Genomic DNA, 13500 nt, shown 5'->3' with positions numbered 1-13500 from the left:
TCAACTCAGACCCCTAAGAGGCAGAATTGAGCCCTAAAAAGTTATCGCCCCCATCCCTTTTTGCCCACCCCTGCACACTCTCAAAAGACATTTTTAAAGTGCAAACCTAGCACCTGGATATGGGGTATTTACTGTCTGCAATTGCAGCTTTTAGCTTTTTATTTTCCATTAACAAAAAGAAAAATGGCAGTTTGGGTTCCCCTGGCTCTACTAACTGTTTGGGAATAGTTTCCACCTAATTAAAGAATGATTTTGGGAACCTATAAAGAGATCTGTCTGGCATTTTCCCTGCCCAGGCTACCTCTGAGGTATCTCCACAGACAAGGGTGAAGCAGTCAGTTATATAAGAATCCCCAAATAACAGAAGAATAGATGAAATCTATGGTAGAATTGCCTCAAGTAAGTGCGATACATATCACACAAGATAAACATCTTGAAGGAATCTGGAACTCCTGCCGTCCCTGACAAATCTAGAGAGACAAGGGTGGTGCTTTCAAGCTAACACAGAGCTCTTTTTCAGGTCTCACTACCAGAAGTTGGTCCACTAAACGCTATTACCTCACCCACCTTGTCTCTCTAATATCCCGGCACCGACCTGGTTACACCATCATCGCATACTGAAAAATCTAGGTTGTTTGCAGAAATAAAGAAATAAGTTGTGGGACCAGACTTAATACATGATTTTGTATTAACAACACACTGACCACTGCTGTAATAGAGATTAGATTAGTCAGTCCCCCATATTTCTTCTGGTCATACAGTTCGACCTCATTTCAAAGCATCATATGTGTATTTTTAAACAGTAACATTTTACATTTATTACCAACAACATGCTGAAAACAGTTTTTCCACTGACAGTATCATCATCATGCAGATACTTAGGCTTGGGTGGCAAGTGCATGCCTGGGACGGAAGCCGTGGGGGGGGGTGTGTGCGAGGGCGGCAGTCAGGCAGCCTTCGGCGGCATGCCTGCGGGAGGTCTGCCGGTCTCGCGGCTTCGGTGGCTATTCCAGGATCAGCAGATCACCCACAGAAATGCCGCCGAATCTGCATGACTGCTGTGCTTGGGGTGGCAAAAAACATACAGCTGCCCCTGCCAGTGCCCTAGCACAAATCAGGCAGACTCACCCAGAATCTTAAGGTTCTTGGTCCCTCAGCAGTGTAAGCAATAGGATCACAAGCCACATACCCATTGACACTGGTGGTTTCACACCATCCCAGAGCTTATTTGCTGCCTTGGAAACATTCCACTCATTTTCTTTTTGACAGCAGTCAGCAAAAGAGCTCCTTGCCGTCACTAACTCTTCTCTGTCCTTTCCAGCTTCAGCGGCATGGGGGATCCTTTACTCTCTGCTCTCCAGGCTTTTTTCACAGTTCCTTCATCATTGCTGTCCTGAGAGTGCCAACAAGACTCGGGAAGGAAACTGCTGTAGCCTGACCACTACTTTGATTGCTAACAGAGTTGCCAGGTGTCCAGTTTTCAACTGGAATGCCTGGTCGAAAAGCGATCCTGGCTGCTCCGGTTAGCACTGCTGCCCAGGCCGTTAAAAGTCCAGTCAGCAGTGCTGTGGGGCTAAGGCAAGCTCCCTGCATGCTGTGGCTTTGTGTGGCTCCCGGAAGCAGCAGCATGTCCCCCCTCTGGCTCCTACACATAGGGGCAGCCAGGGGGCTCCGCACGCTGCCCCCGCCCCAAGCTCCGGTTTTGTAGCTCCCTTTGGCTGGGAAACATGGCCAATGGGAGCCAGTGCCTGTGGATGGGGCAGTGATCAGACCCGTCTGGCCGCGTCTCCGCATAGGTGCTGGAGGGGGGAAACATGCCCTTTCTTCTGGGAGCTGCTTGAGGAAGCGCTGCCAAGAGCCTGCACCCCTGACCCCCTCTTGGCCTCCAACCCCCTGACCCAGCTCTGATCCCCCTCAGGCCCTCCGAACCTCTTGGTCCCAACCCAAAACACCCTCCTGCACCCCAAACCCCTCATCCCCAGCCCCTTCCCTCACACCCCCAATCCCTCATCCCCGGCCCCACACTAGAGCCCACATTCCCAACCGGCGCCTCCCCCCCCACCCCACCGCCTCAGCCTGGAGCTTCCTCCCATACGCCGAACCGCTTGGCTCCACCCCCCAGCCCAGAGCATCCTCCTACACCTCCAAGCCCCTCATCCCCAGCCCCACCTGAGTCTACAGCCCCGCAACCCAACTGCCTTCCCCAGCCTGGAGCCCCCCCTCCCGCACTCTGAACCCCTCAGCCCCAGCCTGGAGCCCCTTCCTACACCCCAAATCCCTCATCCCTGGCCCCACCCCAGAGCCCGCAGCCCCAACTGGAGCTCTCACCACCCACCCACACCCCAACCATCTGGCCCAGCCTGCAGTCCCCTCCCACACTCTGAACCCCTCAGCCCCAGCCTGGAGCCCCCTCCTACACCCCAAATCCCTCATCCCTGGCCCCACCCCAGAGTCCACAGCCCCAGCCAGAGCCCTCACCCCTCCTGCATCCCAAGCCACTGCCTCAGCCCGCCACACCCTGAACTCCTCATTTCTGGCCCCACCCTGGAGCCTGCACCCCAAGCCTGAGCCCTCACCCCCTCTCCCACACCCCAACCCCCTGAGCCATCCTGGTGAAAATGAGTGAATGTGGGTGGGGAGAGCCAGCCACAGCGGGAGGGGGGGAAATGGCGTGAGTGGTGGGCGTGGCCTCAGAGAAGGCATGGTGCGAGGGGGGGCCTCAGAGAAGGGGCGGGGTAGTAACAAAAAGTAAATTTCCCTCTGTTGATACGCACACCTTCTTGTCAACTGTCTCATCCACCCTGACTGAATTGGCTTCATTAGCACTGACCCCCCCCCACTTGGTAAGGCAACTCCCATCTTTTCATGGGCTGTATAGTTATACCTGCCTCTGTATTTTTCACTCCATGTATCTGATGAAGTGGGTTACAGCCCACAAAAGCTTATGCCCAAATAAATTTGCTAGTCTCTAAGGTGCCACACGGACTCCTTGTTGGTTTTGCTGATACAGACTAACAGGGCTACCACTATGAAACCTGTTTTATAAATGTATACATGGAACCCCATGGTGCCACCCTACAGATGACTGTAAGTGGTATGTGCCTAAGGCATGCCACTAAAGACATCTTAGCCCTCTAGTGAAATGTGCCCTAATTCCTTCAGCAACAGGGACTGAAGCTAAAGTGTAAGCCTCGTGAATGCACATCCTATCCCATTTTGATAGTGAGATGTGATTGCTTGACCCTTTTGCTTGTCAGCATAGGACCTCCTAAATTGGTTAGTCCTATTAGGAAAATAAGATAAAGACCTTTTGCATCTGAAGTATGAAGCCTGTTTTCTCCTGCATGTACATGTGGCCTTGGAAAAAACACTGGCAGGTTACCTGACTGGTTAATGCAATATTCAGATATCACCTTAAGCAGGAACTTCAGATGAAGGCTTAGCACCACCTTGCCCTTATGAAAAACAGTAAAATGGGAGGGGGGTGGGAAATGCTGAGGGTGTGTAGTTCACTCACTCTTCTAGCAGGTGTTACTGATATAGCGAAAACAGTTTTAACTTGAGATATGAAATAAAGAACATTCTGTCATTGGTTTAAATGGAAGATTCATTAGCTGACCATACTGAGGTCTCATACTGCAGAAGGGACTTGGGTAGATGTTACTCATCCCTTTCATAAATCACTTAGACTCATATGTGAATACAGATTTCTTATCACTAAGAGTGTAGTACAGCACCATGGTTGCCAAATGCACCTTAACTGATGATAGAGAGACCTAAAAGTTTCAGCTGTAGCAGATCTGGAATGGTGGTTGGGATAATATTATTACTTTTTGCCCAGGTGTTCCATTTCAGGTTATAACTTACATGTTGATTCTCTCCTCCAGATAATAGGACATGTACCTCTAGAGAGGTAGGTTGCTCTCAGTCTATCCCAGTCCATCAGGTGTAGCAAATATAGGTCTGGGTGATAAGACGTCCATTCTGTTGAATCAACAGATCTAGAATAAAAGGGACAGATTGACAAAACTCCCGTCCATAGATAAAGGAGGTCTGGGAACTATTGTCCTAGCCATGCCAGAGCCTCCAGAATTACTTTGGCTCTGTTCTGTTTTGTCTTTCTTATCACCTTCTGGATGAGGTGAAATGGGGGAAAGAGAAGACCCTCTCTCCAGCTTTTCAGGAATGCATCCAAGATGGATTAGTGTTCGCTTACTGGTTTTGAGCAAAATCTGGGCCTTTTTGCTGGTTTCAAAGAGATCTACCTCTGGATGACCCCCTTGGAGTCAAAGATCTTGCACATTAATGGTCACTTGTGCAGTTCTGATGCATCTCTGCTCAGCTTGCCTATCAGACTGTTGTCTTTCCTTGTCAGATGTACAGCCACTGGGTAGATGTCATACTGAATAATACTGTTCCCACAAAGCCACTGCTTCCCTGCTTGTTTATATAACATACCACTGTCTATAATGTCCTGTATTGTCTATAATGACTTGTACCACCAGGTGATGTAAGCGAGGTGGAAGAGATTTGTGAACCCAACATATTGCTCTGAGTTCTAACACACACATACACTTTTTCTTTTCTTGGGAATTTCAGTGGCCATACACTATCAAATTGTTGAAGTGAGCACTCCAGCCCAGGCTAAATGCATCTGTGGTTTGTGTAGCTGATGATGCTTGGGGGGTTGAAAGCCACTCCTTTCATAACACTGAGCCGCTGGAGTCCACCATGGCAAAGACAGGAGCTCATTCTTTAGTATGATTAAGGCTACGATTTAGTCACAGAGGTCATGGAAATCACGGAATCCGGTCAGGAGCTGCAGGGTCCCCTACTGTGGTGGGGAACCCTCAGAGCTCCTGGCTGCTGTGGTGGTGGGGAGCCCCAGAGCTGCCTGTGGCAGGGGTTACTGGTCACCGCGGGAGGTGGAGGAACCCCCAAGCTCCCGGATGCCATGGGCGGCAGGAAACCCAGGTGCTCCTGGCCACGGGGGAATCCCTGAGCTCCCAGCTGCCACAGCTGTGGGTGAACCCCAAGCACCCAGCTGCTGCGGGCCCTTGGAGCTGGGGGGGTACCCTGAAGCTCCTGGCTGACATGGGAGGTGACGGTATCCCAGAGCTCCTGGCCCCCATGGGCAGCAGGGGACCCCCAGAGCTGCAGGCAGCAAGGGGTACCCCACAACCCCAAGCTGCTGCAGGCAGCTCCTAGCCCCTGCGCAGCTTCCCCACTTCCGGTGGTGTGGGGACCCCCAAATCCCCATTTTTGTCATGGATATTTTTAGTAAAAGTCACGGACAAAAAGGAAAAATTTACAGAAGCCGTGACCTGTCCGGGACTTTTACTAAAAATATCCGTGACAAAAATCTTAGCCTTACATATGATCGATGATACAGACCTACTGTCTACGTTCTGTCTCTAATTCTTTGCCAGTGAATGCTGGAGATATCTCTTTTTGAGTCGGGTGTAAAGTGTTATATATGTGGCTGAGGTTACAGGGTCCATTGATCTGAAAAGATGACTGAATATTGCAGCAGCAGGACTAAAGCTGATTGAATCTTTGCTAGCTCTTTTTTTGGTCAGGAATGCTTTGCCAATTTGGGAGTCCAGTATTGCCCCTATGATAGGAATCCTCTGTGCAAGTCTCAATAATGATTTTCCCCAGTTCATCCTTAGGTCTAACTTCTTAAATAAGGTGCATGTGTAAGCCATGGTTTGCAATACATTTTTCTGCTGCTGATGCTTTGATTAGCCAGTTGTAAGTACAGGTGTACAGAAATCTCTTTTCTCAGTAAGTGCACTGATGGGTATTGTTTCCTCGGATATGTGAACAATGGTGCACCATTCTGGGTTACTGGTATATTCCTAAAAGGGCTGGCTGTAGATCTCATGTCCTTCATGCTCTCATGGACCACATCTGTTTAGTCTTTGTTTCTGGAGGGAGTCTGATGATCTAAGCCAGGGGTCGGCAACCTTTCAGACGTGGTGTGCCGAGTCTTCATTTATTCACTCTCATTTAAGGTTTTGCGTGCCAGTAATACATTTTAACGTTTTTAGAAGTTCTCTTTCTATATGTTTATAATATATAACCTATTGTTGTATGTAAAGTAAATAAGGTTTTTAAAATGTTTAAGAAGCTTCATTTAAAATTGAATTAAAATGCAGAGCCCCCGGACCGGTGGCCAGGACCTGGCAGTGTGAGTGCCACTGAAAATCAGCTCACGTGCCGCCTTTGGCACGCGTGCCATAGGTTGCCTACCCCTGATCTAAGCCATATGTATCATCTGAGAGAGGTGGCAGAAGCAGCTGCTCTGGCTAGAGTGTCAGAGGCAAAAAAATAACCCCCTTAAACCATGTTTTGCAATAAGCTGTCCTTCAGAAGGATTGTACAACTACCATCATCTTTTCCCAGAAATGGTATTAGTGGCATGTGACAACAACTTGATAATTAGCCACTCTTATACCAAGCATAGAAGAAAATACCCATCCCATCCATCCTTCTTGCTTTTTCAGAAGGTGTGGAGTGAATCTAACCACAGTAGATTGGACAGTAGCCTCTGGGCAAGTGTGAAAAAACAAGAAACTTTCATGTGGCAATTGGTATAATTTATCCATCTTTTTTACACTGACTGAGGAGATGCAGGAGTAGACCATACTGCTTTTGTCAGTTGCTACAGACTTACCAGAAGTGTAATTCTGTTTTTGGACGGAGAACCAACAATTCCAAAGATTGGGTTAAAAGAACAGGAGTACTTGTGGCACCTTAGAGACTAACAAATTTATTTGAGCATAAGCTTTCGTGGGCTACAGCCTACTTCTTCGGATGCATAGAATGGAACATATATTGAGGAGACATATATACACATACAGAGAGCATGAAAAGGTGGGAGTTGTCTTACCAACTCTGAGAGGCCAATTAAGTAAGAGGAAAAAAACTTTTGAAGTGATAATCAGGATAGCCCAGTACAGACAGTTTGATAATAACTGTGAGAATACTTACATGGGGAGATAGATTCAATGTAATGGCTCAGCCATTCCCAGTCTCTATTTAAGCCTAAATTAATCTAATTTGCATATCAATTCAAGCTCAGCAGTTTCTCGTTGGAGTCTGTTTTTGAAGCTTTTTTGTTGCAAAATTGCCACCCGCAGGTCTGTCATTGAATGACCAGACAGGTTAAAGTGTTCTCCTACTGGTTTTTGAATGTTATGATTCCTGATGTCAGATTTGTGTCCATTAATTCTTTTGCGTAGAGACTGTCCGGTTTGGCCAGTGTACATGGCAGAGGAGCATTGCTGGCACATGATGGCATATATCACATTGGTAGATGTGCAGGTGAACGAGCCCCTGATGGTATGGCTGATGTGATTAGGTCCTATGATGATGTCACTTGAATAGATATGTGGGCAGAGTTGGCATCGGGCGTTGTTGCAAGGATAGGTTCCTGGGTCAGTGTTTTTGTTCAGTGATGTGTGGTTGCTGGTGAGTATTTGCTTCAGGTTGGGGGATTGTCTTTAAGCGAGGACAGGTCTGTCTCCCAAGACCTGTGAGAGTGAGGGATCAACTTTCAGGATAGGTTGTAGATCTTTGATGATGCACTGGAGAGGTTTAGTTGGGGGCTGAAGGTGACAGCTTGTGGTGTTCTATTATTTTCTTTGTTGGGCTTGTCTTGTAGGAGGTGACTTCTGGGTACTCGTCTGGCTCTGTCAATCTGTTTTTTCACTTCAGCAGGTGGGTACTGTAGTTTTAAGAATGCTTGATAGAGATCTTATAGGTGCTTGTCTCTGTCTGAGGGATTGGAGCAAATGTGGTTGTATCTTAGAGCTTGGTTGTAGACAATGGATCGTGTGGTGTGTCCTGGATGGAAGCTGGAGGCATGTAGGTAAGTATAGCGGTCAGTAGGTTTCCGGTATAGGGTGGTATTTATCGCTTATTAGCACAGTAGTGTCCAGGAAATGGACCGCTTGTGTGGATTGATCTAGGCTGAGGTTGATGGTGGGATGGAAATTATTGAAATCATGGTGGAATTCCTCAAGGGCTTTTTTTCCATGCGTCCAGATGATGAAGATGTCATCAATGTAGTGCAAGTAGAGTAGGGACGTTAGGGGTCGAGAGCTAAGGAAGCGTTGTTCTAAGTCAGCCATGAAAATGTTGGCATACTGTGGGGCCATGCAGGTACCCATAGCAGTGCCGCTGACTTGAAGGTATATATTGTCCCCAAATGTGAAATAGTTGTGGGTGAGGACAAAGTCACAAAGTTCAGCCACCGGGTTAGCTGTGACATTATCGGGGATACTGTTCCTGATAGCTTGTAGTCCATCTTTGTGTGGAATATTGGTGTAGAGGGCTTCTACATCCATAGTGGCCAGGATGGTGTTTTCTGGAAGATCACCGATGGATTGTAGTTTCCTCTGGAAGTCAGTGGTGTCTCAAAGATAGTTGGGAGTGCTGGTAGCGTAGGGCCTGAGGAGAGAGTCCACATAGCCAGACAATCCTGATGTTAGGGTGCCAATGCCTGAGATGATGGGGCGTCCAGGATTTCCAGGTTTATGGATCTTGGGTAGCAAATAGAATACCCCTGGTCGGGGTTCTAGGCATGTGTCTGTACAGATTTGTTCCTGTGCTTTGTCAGGGAGTTTTTTTTTAGCAGATGGTCTAGTTTCTTTAGGTAATCCTCAGTGGGATCAGAGGATAATGGCCTGTAGAATGTGGTGTTAGAGAGCTGTCTAGCAGCCTCTTGGTCATATTCCAATTTATTCATGATGACGACAGCACCTCCTTTGTCAGCCTTTTTGATTATGATGTCAGAGTTGTTTCTGAGGCTGTAGATGGCATTGTGTTCTGCATGGCTGAGGTTATGGGGCAAATGATGTTGCTTTTCCACAATTTCAGCCTTTACACGTTGACGGAAGCACTCTATGTAGAAGTCTAGTCTGTTGTTTCGACCGTCCGGGGGAGTCCACACAGAATCCTTTTTTTGGTTATGCTGGTAGGGAGGATTCTGTGGGTTAGTATGCTGTTCAGAGGTATGTTGGAAATATTCTTTGAGTCGGAAACGTCGAAAGTAGGATTCTAGGTCACCGCAGAACTGTATCATGTTCGTGGGTCTGGAGGGACAAAAGGAGAGACCCCGAGATAGGACAGACTCTTCTGCTGGGCTAAGAGTATAGCTGGAAAGATTAACAATATTGTTGGGTGGGTTAAGGGAACTACTGTAGTTGCTCCTTGTGGCATGTAGCAGTTTAGATAGTTTAGTGTCTTTTTTCCTTTGTATAGAGGCAAAGTTTGTGCTGTAAATGGCTTGTCTAGTTTTTGTAAAGTCTATCCATGAGGAAGTTTATGTGGAAGGTTGGTTTTTTATGAGAGTATCCAGTTTTGAGAACTCATTCTTAATCTTTCCCTGTTTGCTGTATAGGATGCTGATCAGGTGGTTTCGCAGTTTCTTTGAGTGTGTGTGACAGTCTCTCAGCATAGTCTGTGAGATATGTAGATTGTAATGGATTTTTTACCTTTAGTCCTTTTGGTATGATGTCCATCTGTTTGCATTTGGAAAGGAAGATGATGTCTGTCTGTATCTGTACGAGTTTTTTCATGAAGTTGATGGATTTCCACTCCATACGGCTAAAGATTGGGTTAGAAGTCTCGACTGTCACAGAGGGGATCTTCAATGCATTTGCCATCCTGTCAACTAATCTGTGAAATAGTACTGCATCCTCAGAGCTAGGCACTACTGGAGTCATCTCCACATTTCCACCTGGAAAACTCGGATCCTTCTGTTCAGGATCCATTTGCTGCTATTCCTCAGGCTTCTCTGGCTCCCCCTCTTCTGAGAGTATGTCTGGTATGAGGATAGGTAATTGCTCTTTCTTTATATATTCCAGACAAATCCAGGAGTGTCAGATCTGATGATGGAAATCTTGCCTGCACTCTTGGAGAGGGAAGATTTCTAGTAGAATAGCGATTTTCTGAGGAATGTCTGGGAGAGGGCCATCTAGCCCAGGGGGTACATGCTAATTGCTAATCCACCCAGAAATCTATGCTTAGTTCCATTCCACAGTATCTGTCATGGTATGGATCTTCTGCATGTTTGTTTTGCAGAATATCTGTCCTTATGAAAAGCCCTATCTGGCTAACTAGGGTGTTCAGCCTCCACTTCTGATTAAGGATTCAACCTTGGATTCAACTCCAATAGTAGATGAGAGATCAGTGATCTCGGGGACAGAATAGAAAAGGTCTATAGCATCTTACCAGGAGACCCATGGAAGCATAAGGTGATTATTCATGAAGCTTCTCCACCCTTCTTTTCTTCTCTGGAGGAGAATCAATAGTATGGGGAACTAAAGTTCTTCTCTAAATTATGTTTGTGTTGAGGATCTGGATGGATAGGAGCAACAAATATCATAGTCAGTTGTTGAGGCGGCTCGGAATGGAGAGCTGGGTTAAGAATATCCAAAATGTTCATTTTCTGCTTCATTATAAGATCAGAATCCTTCTGTTTTGATACAGAAGATCTGATGGTCTAGGATCCGTACATAACGGCTCTGTAACATCCACTGAGTGCACTTTTTGGCTCTGCAGACAGATTCTATCTTGTGCACTGTCTTTTCGCAGAGCCAAAGTGACCGGATCCAATCGTGTCCCTCCCATATATTGACTTGGCTCACAGAGGCTCTCACCTGTGTGGTTTCTCTGCTTTTCAATTTTGGATCCAATCCTTTAGGATCATTCTTGGGTACTACAGATTTCTTGGAATTTTGAAACCTTCTACAAAGTTTTGTCCAGCTTCTTGGCCCTAGAAGCATCAGGAGATGATGCTGGTCTATGCTCGCTCATGGATCCAAGAGATATGCCAGATCTGGAAGGCCTGGCTGCCAGAGCCTCCTGCAGATGCACTGCTTGAAGTCTATTCTGACATTCATTCCAAGCCCTCGGGGTGAAAATACTGCAGACTAAGCTTCTGGAGGGAGTCTGTCTCTCCCCAAGGCAGGTTAGGCATCATGTGTGAGCATACAATGCCAGAGCAAACAAGGGACATGAGGCACGCCTCTTGAATCCTGGCCTCTTAATCTTCAGATCCACAATCAGATCCTAATAGCAGAACCGAAGTTCTAACCACAAACTATTAAAACTACTGTTTAAAATACCTTTTTTCTTTTTAAAGGAAATAAAACTGATCATTAACACTAAAAATCTAACTATACTAAAATCTAATCTAATGAGAATGATAAAGGTGTAGAAGGCACCACCTAACGATAAGAATTCAGGCCAAGGACCTAGAATGCTTCCTGATCTGCCAGCTGGATTTTGAAAGGAACTGAAGCAGCCAGAGCATCCACCTCTCTTATAGAGCCTCACCCTCAGAATGTTCGTGAACAGTGAGGAAAGGGGCAGGAGGAGGTGTGAGCACGCTCCAGCAGCACTGCTATCGAAAGGTCCATTGTCAGAGCTGCACCAGATGTGCAGCCCATGAATGGCAGTCTGCAGAGGGCACTCGACGCACTGACAGTGTTCAGGAATTTTTGCATAAGGAACTTCAAAGGAATAAATTCTGCCTTCAAATGCCTTGACTCAACTCCCAGTGACTTGAATGGGAATTACATGAATGCATCAGATGGCACAATCTGATCCTATAAAAAGCGGTTTTGAATTCCAATTTAATTCTCTCCTGCTGATAGGATTTCTTTGAGAAGCAAGCCCTGGACTTTTTGTTACTAAGTACATATCTACTAACAAGTCCAGGATCATTCTTCGGATCATATTTGTTGGCCTGTTCAGCATTTTTTCTCCAGAATATATCAGAAATGAAGCTGTTTGTCCCATAAGATTTGACTGTTAATTTTTAATTAAAGAAGCTTAATGAAATCCCATCATCAGCCCAGATACCCCTGCAACCCAATTTTAGGAACAATTTCCCCTCTGATAATAATTTAAATATAAAAATACAATCAAGTAAAAAGTATAGTGTCCTAGATTAAAGATTATAGTTTACAGCTAAGCTTTCACTGCATAATGCAGGAAAGTAATTCCCAAGAGCACTGTTTACTTTATTGTTGGATGTTAATGTACGCTTACCAGAATTAAATTACTAAAGTTAGATAAATGCTAAAGAAACCTGCATGTTTCTAATCCAGTGGATCTTCAGATTTTTCCCTTTTTAAAATCATTGGGATTACACAAGTATAACTATAGGCAGAATTTGGCCATATGTGCACTACAGGAAATATGAGCAAATTAATTTCAGAAGATGTTGAAACCCCCCCTCCATTAGAGCATCCTATACAGTAATGGCTAAAGTTTGCAAAGGCAGAGGTCCAATTGTTCCACTCCTTAATCAGAGGATTGTGTGTGAACAACAGGCGGGAAAGGGCCTCCACAAGGAGAGCTCCTTACCTTTAGACTGCACCTTGGCCTTGCATGCCAAGCGTGACAGCCCCCAGAATGTCTCCCCCCATCCGAAGTATTTCCCCTCACTCCCCCCTGACACAAACCTCAGAAAAAAGTGGGAGGGAGGTGGGAGCGTGTGTGAAAAACTCAGACTTCTGCAGTCCACACTTGACAGTGACCCACACCCCTTTCCACCTAAACAGTTGGAACTTCAGAAGGGTTTCTACAGGGTTGAGGGAACATACCATGAAGGAGACAATCCCTGCTCCCCTACGCCCACAAGTGAGGTATGAAGTCTCCATGTTGTCTAGGGAAGTGCTGGGGACCATGTGGATGTGGAGTAGAAACTTTCTTTCAGATTCCTGCTCTTGTTGCCAATGCTCTTTTGATGCCCAAACAGGTTAGCCTTTTACTCCGAAGATGAATTAATTGTTCACAGCGGGCTTTTTATGACAAGCCATTTCAGCTCTGAGTTGCTTTTTTATTTTTAGCTCTTTTGCAGGCTTGAAAAAACAATTAAGCGAAACATAAAAGGTGCTGATGGCACTGGAAACTCAGTTTTTCCATTTAGCCAGAGAAGAGGCACCTGCTAGGGAGTGGTAATGTGAGCTTCCTCATACTCGCTAATATTACAAGAGAAACCAAAGCGATCGATTTAGCTTGAAGACAGGAGCAGGAGCCAAACACGTCACAGTGCTAATGCTGGTGCTGACAATTACTCCCTCTGTGGCACTGGGAGAATCAAACTCTCAGCTCCATTTCCCCCGGTGTAAAGGGGGGTCCTGTTGTGAGGATTCATTCTAATACAGAAAAAGCTTTATTGCGAAGCAGTTAGGATTGCCACATCCCCACCCACAAAAGAGACTGAAATGTTCAAGTAAGCTCCCTAACTGTCCATACTCGATTCTCCTCTTCCCTGCCCCTCGAGTAAACACCTGGCCATTAGCACAACTACCTTTTACAACAGACCACACAACATAGCCTAACCTCTGCTCCTCTTTCACCCTTTTACACACCTCTTACCCAGATTACTTTTCCCCGGCACTATGGTGTAGGAGTTGGTTGTGTTGGGCAAGAGTAGTTTGTTAAAAAGAGATGAGTGCATGCAGAGAGTAAGGGCCT

Source organism: Trachemys scripta, chromosome 6 (genome assembly GCF_013100865.1).
Source record: "Trachemys scripta elegans isolate TJP31775 chromosome 6, CAS_Tse_1.0, whole genome shotgun sequence".
Classification (NCBI taxonomy): domain Eukaryota; kingdom Metazoa; phylum Chordata; order Testudines; family Emydidae; genus Trachemys; species Trachemys scripta.
This window is presented reverse-complemented; position numbering follows the sequence as displayed.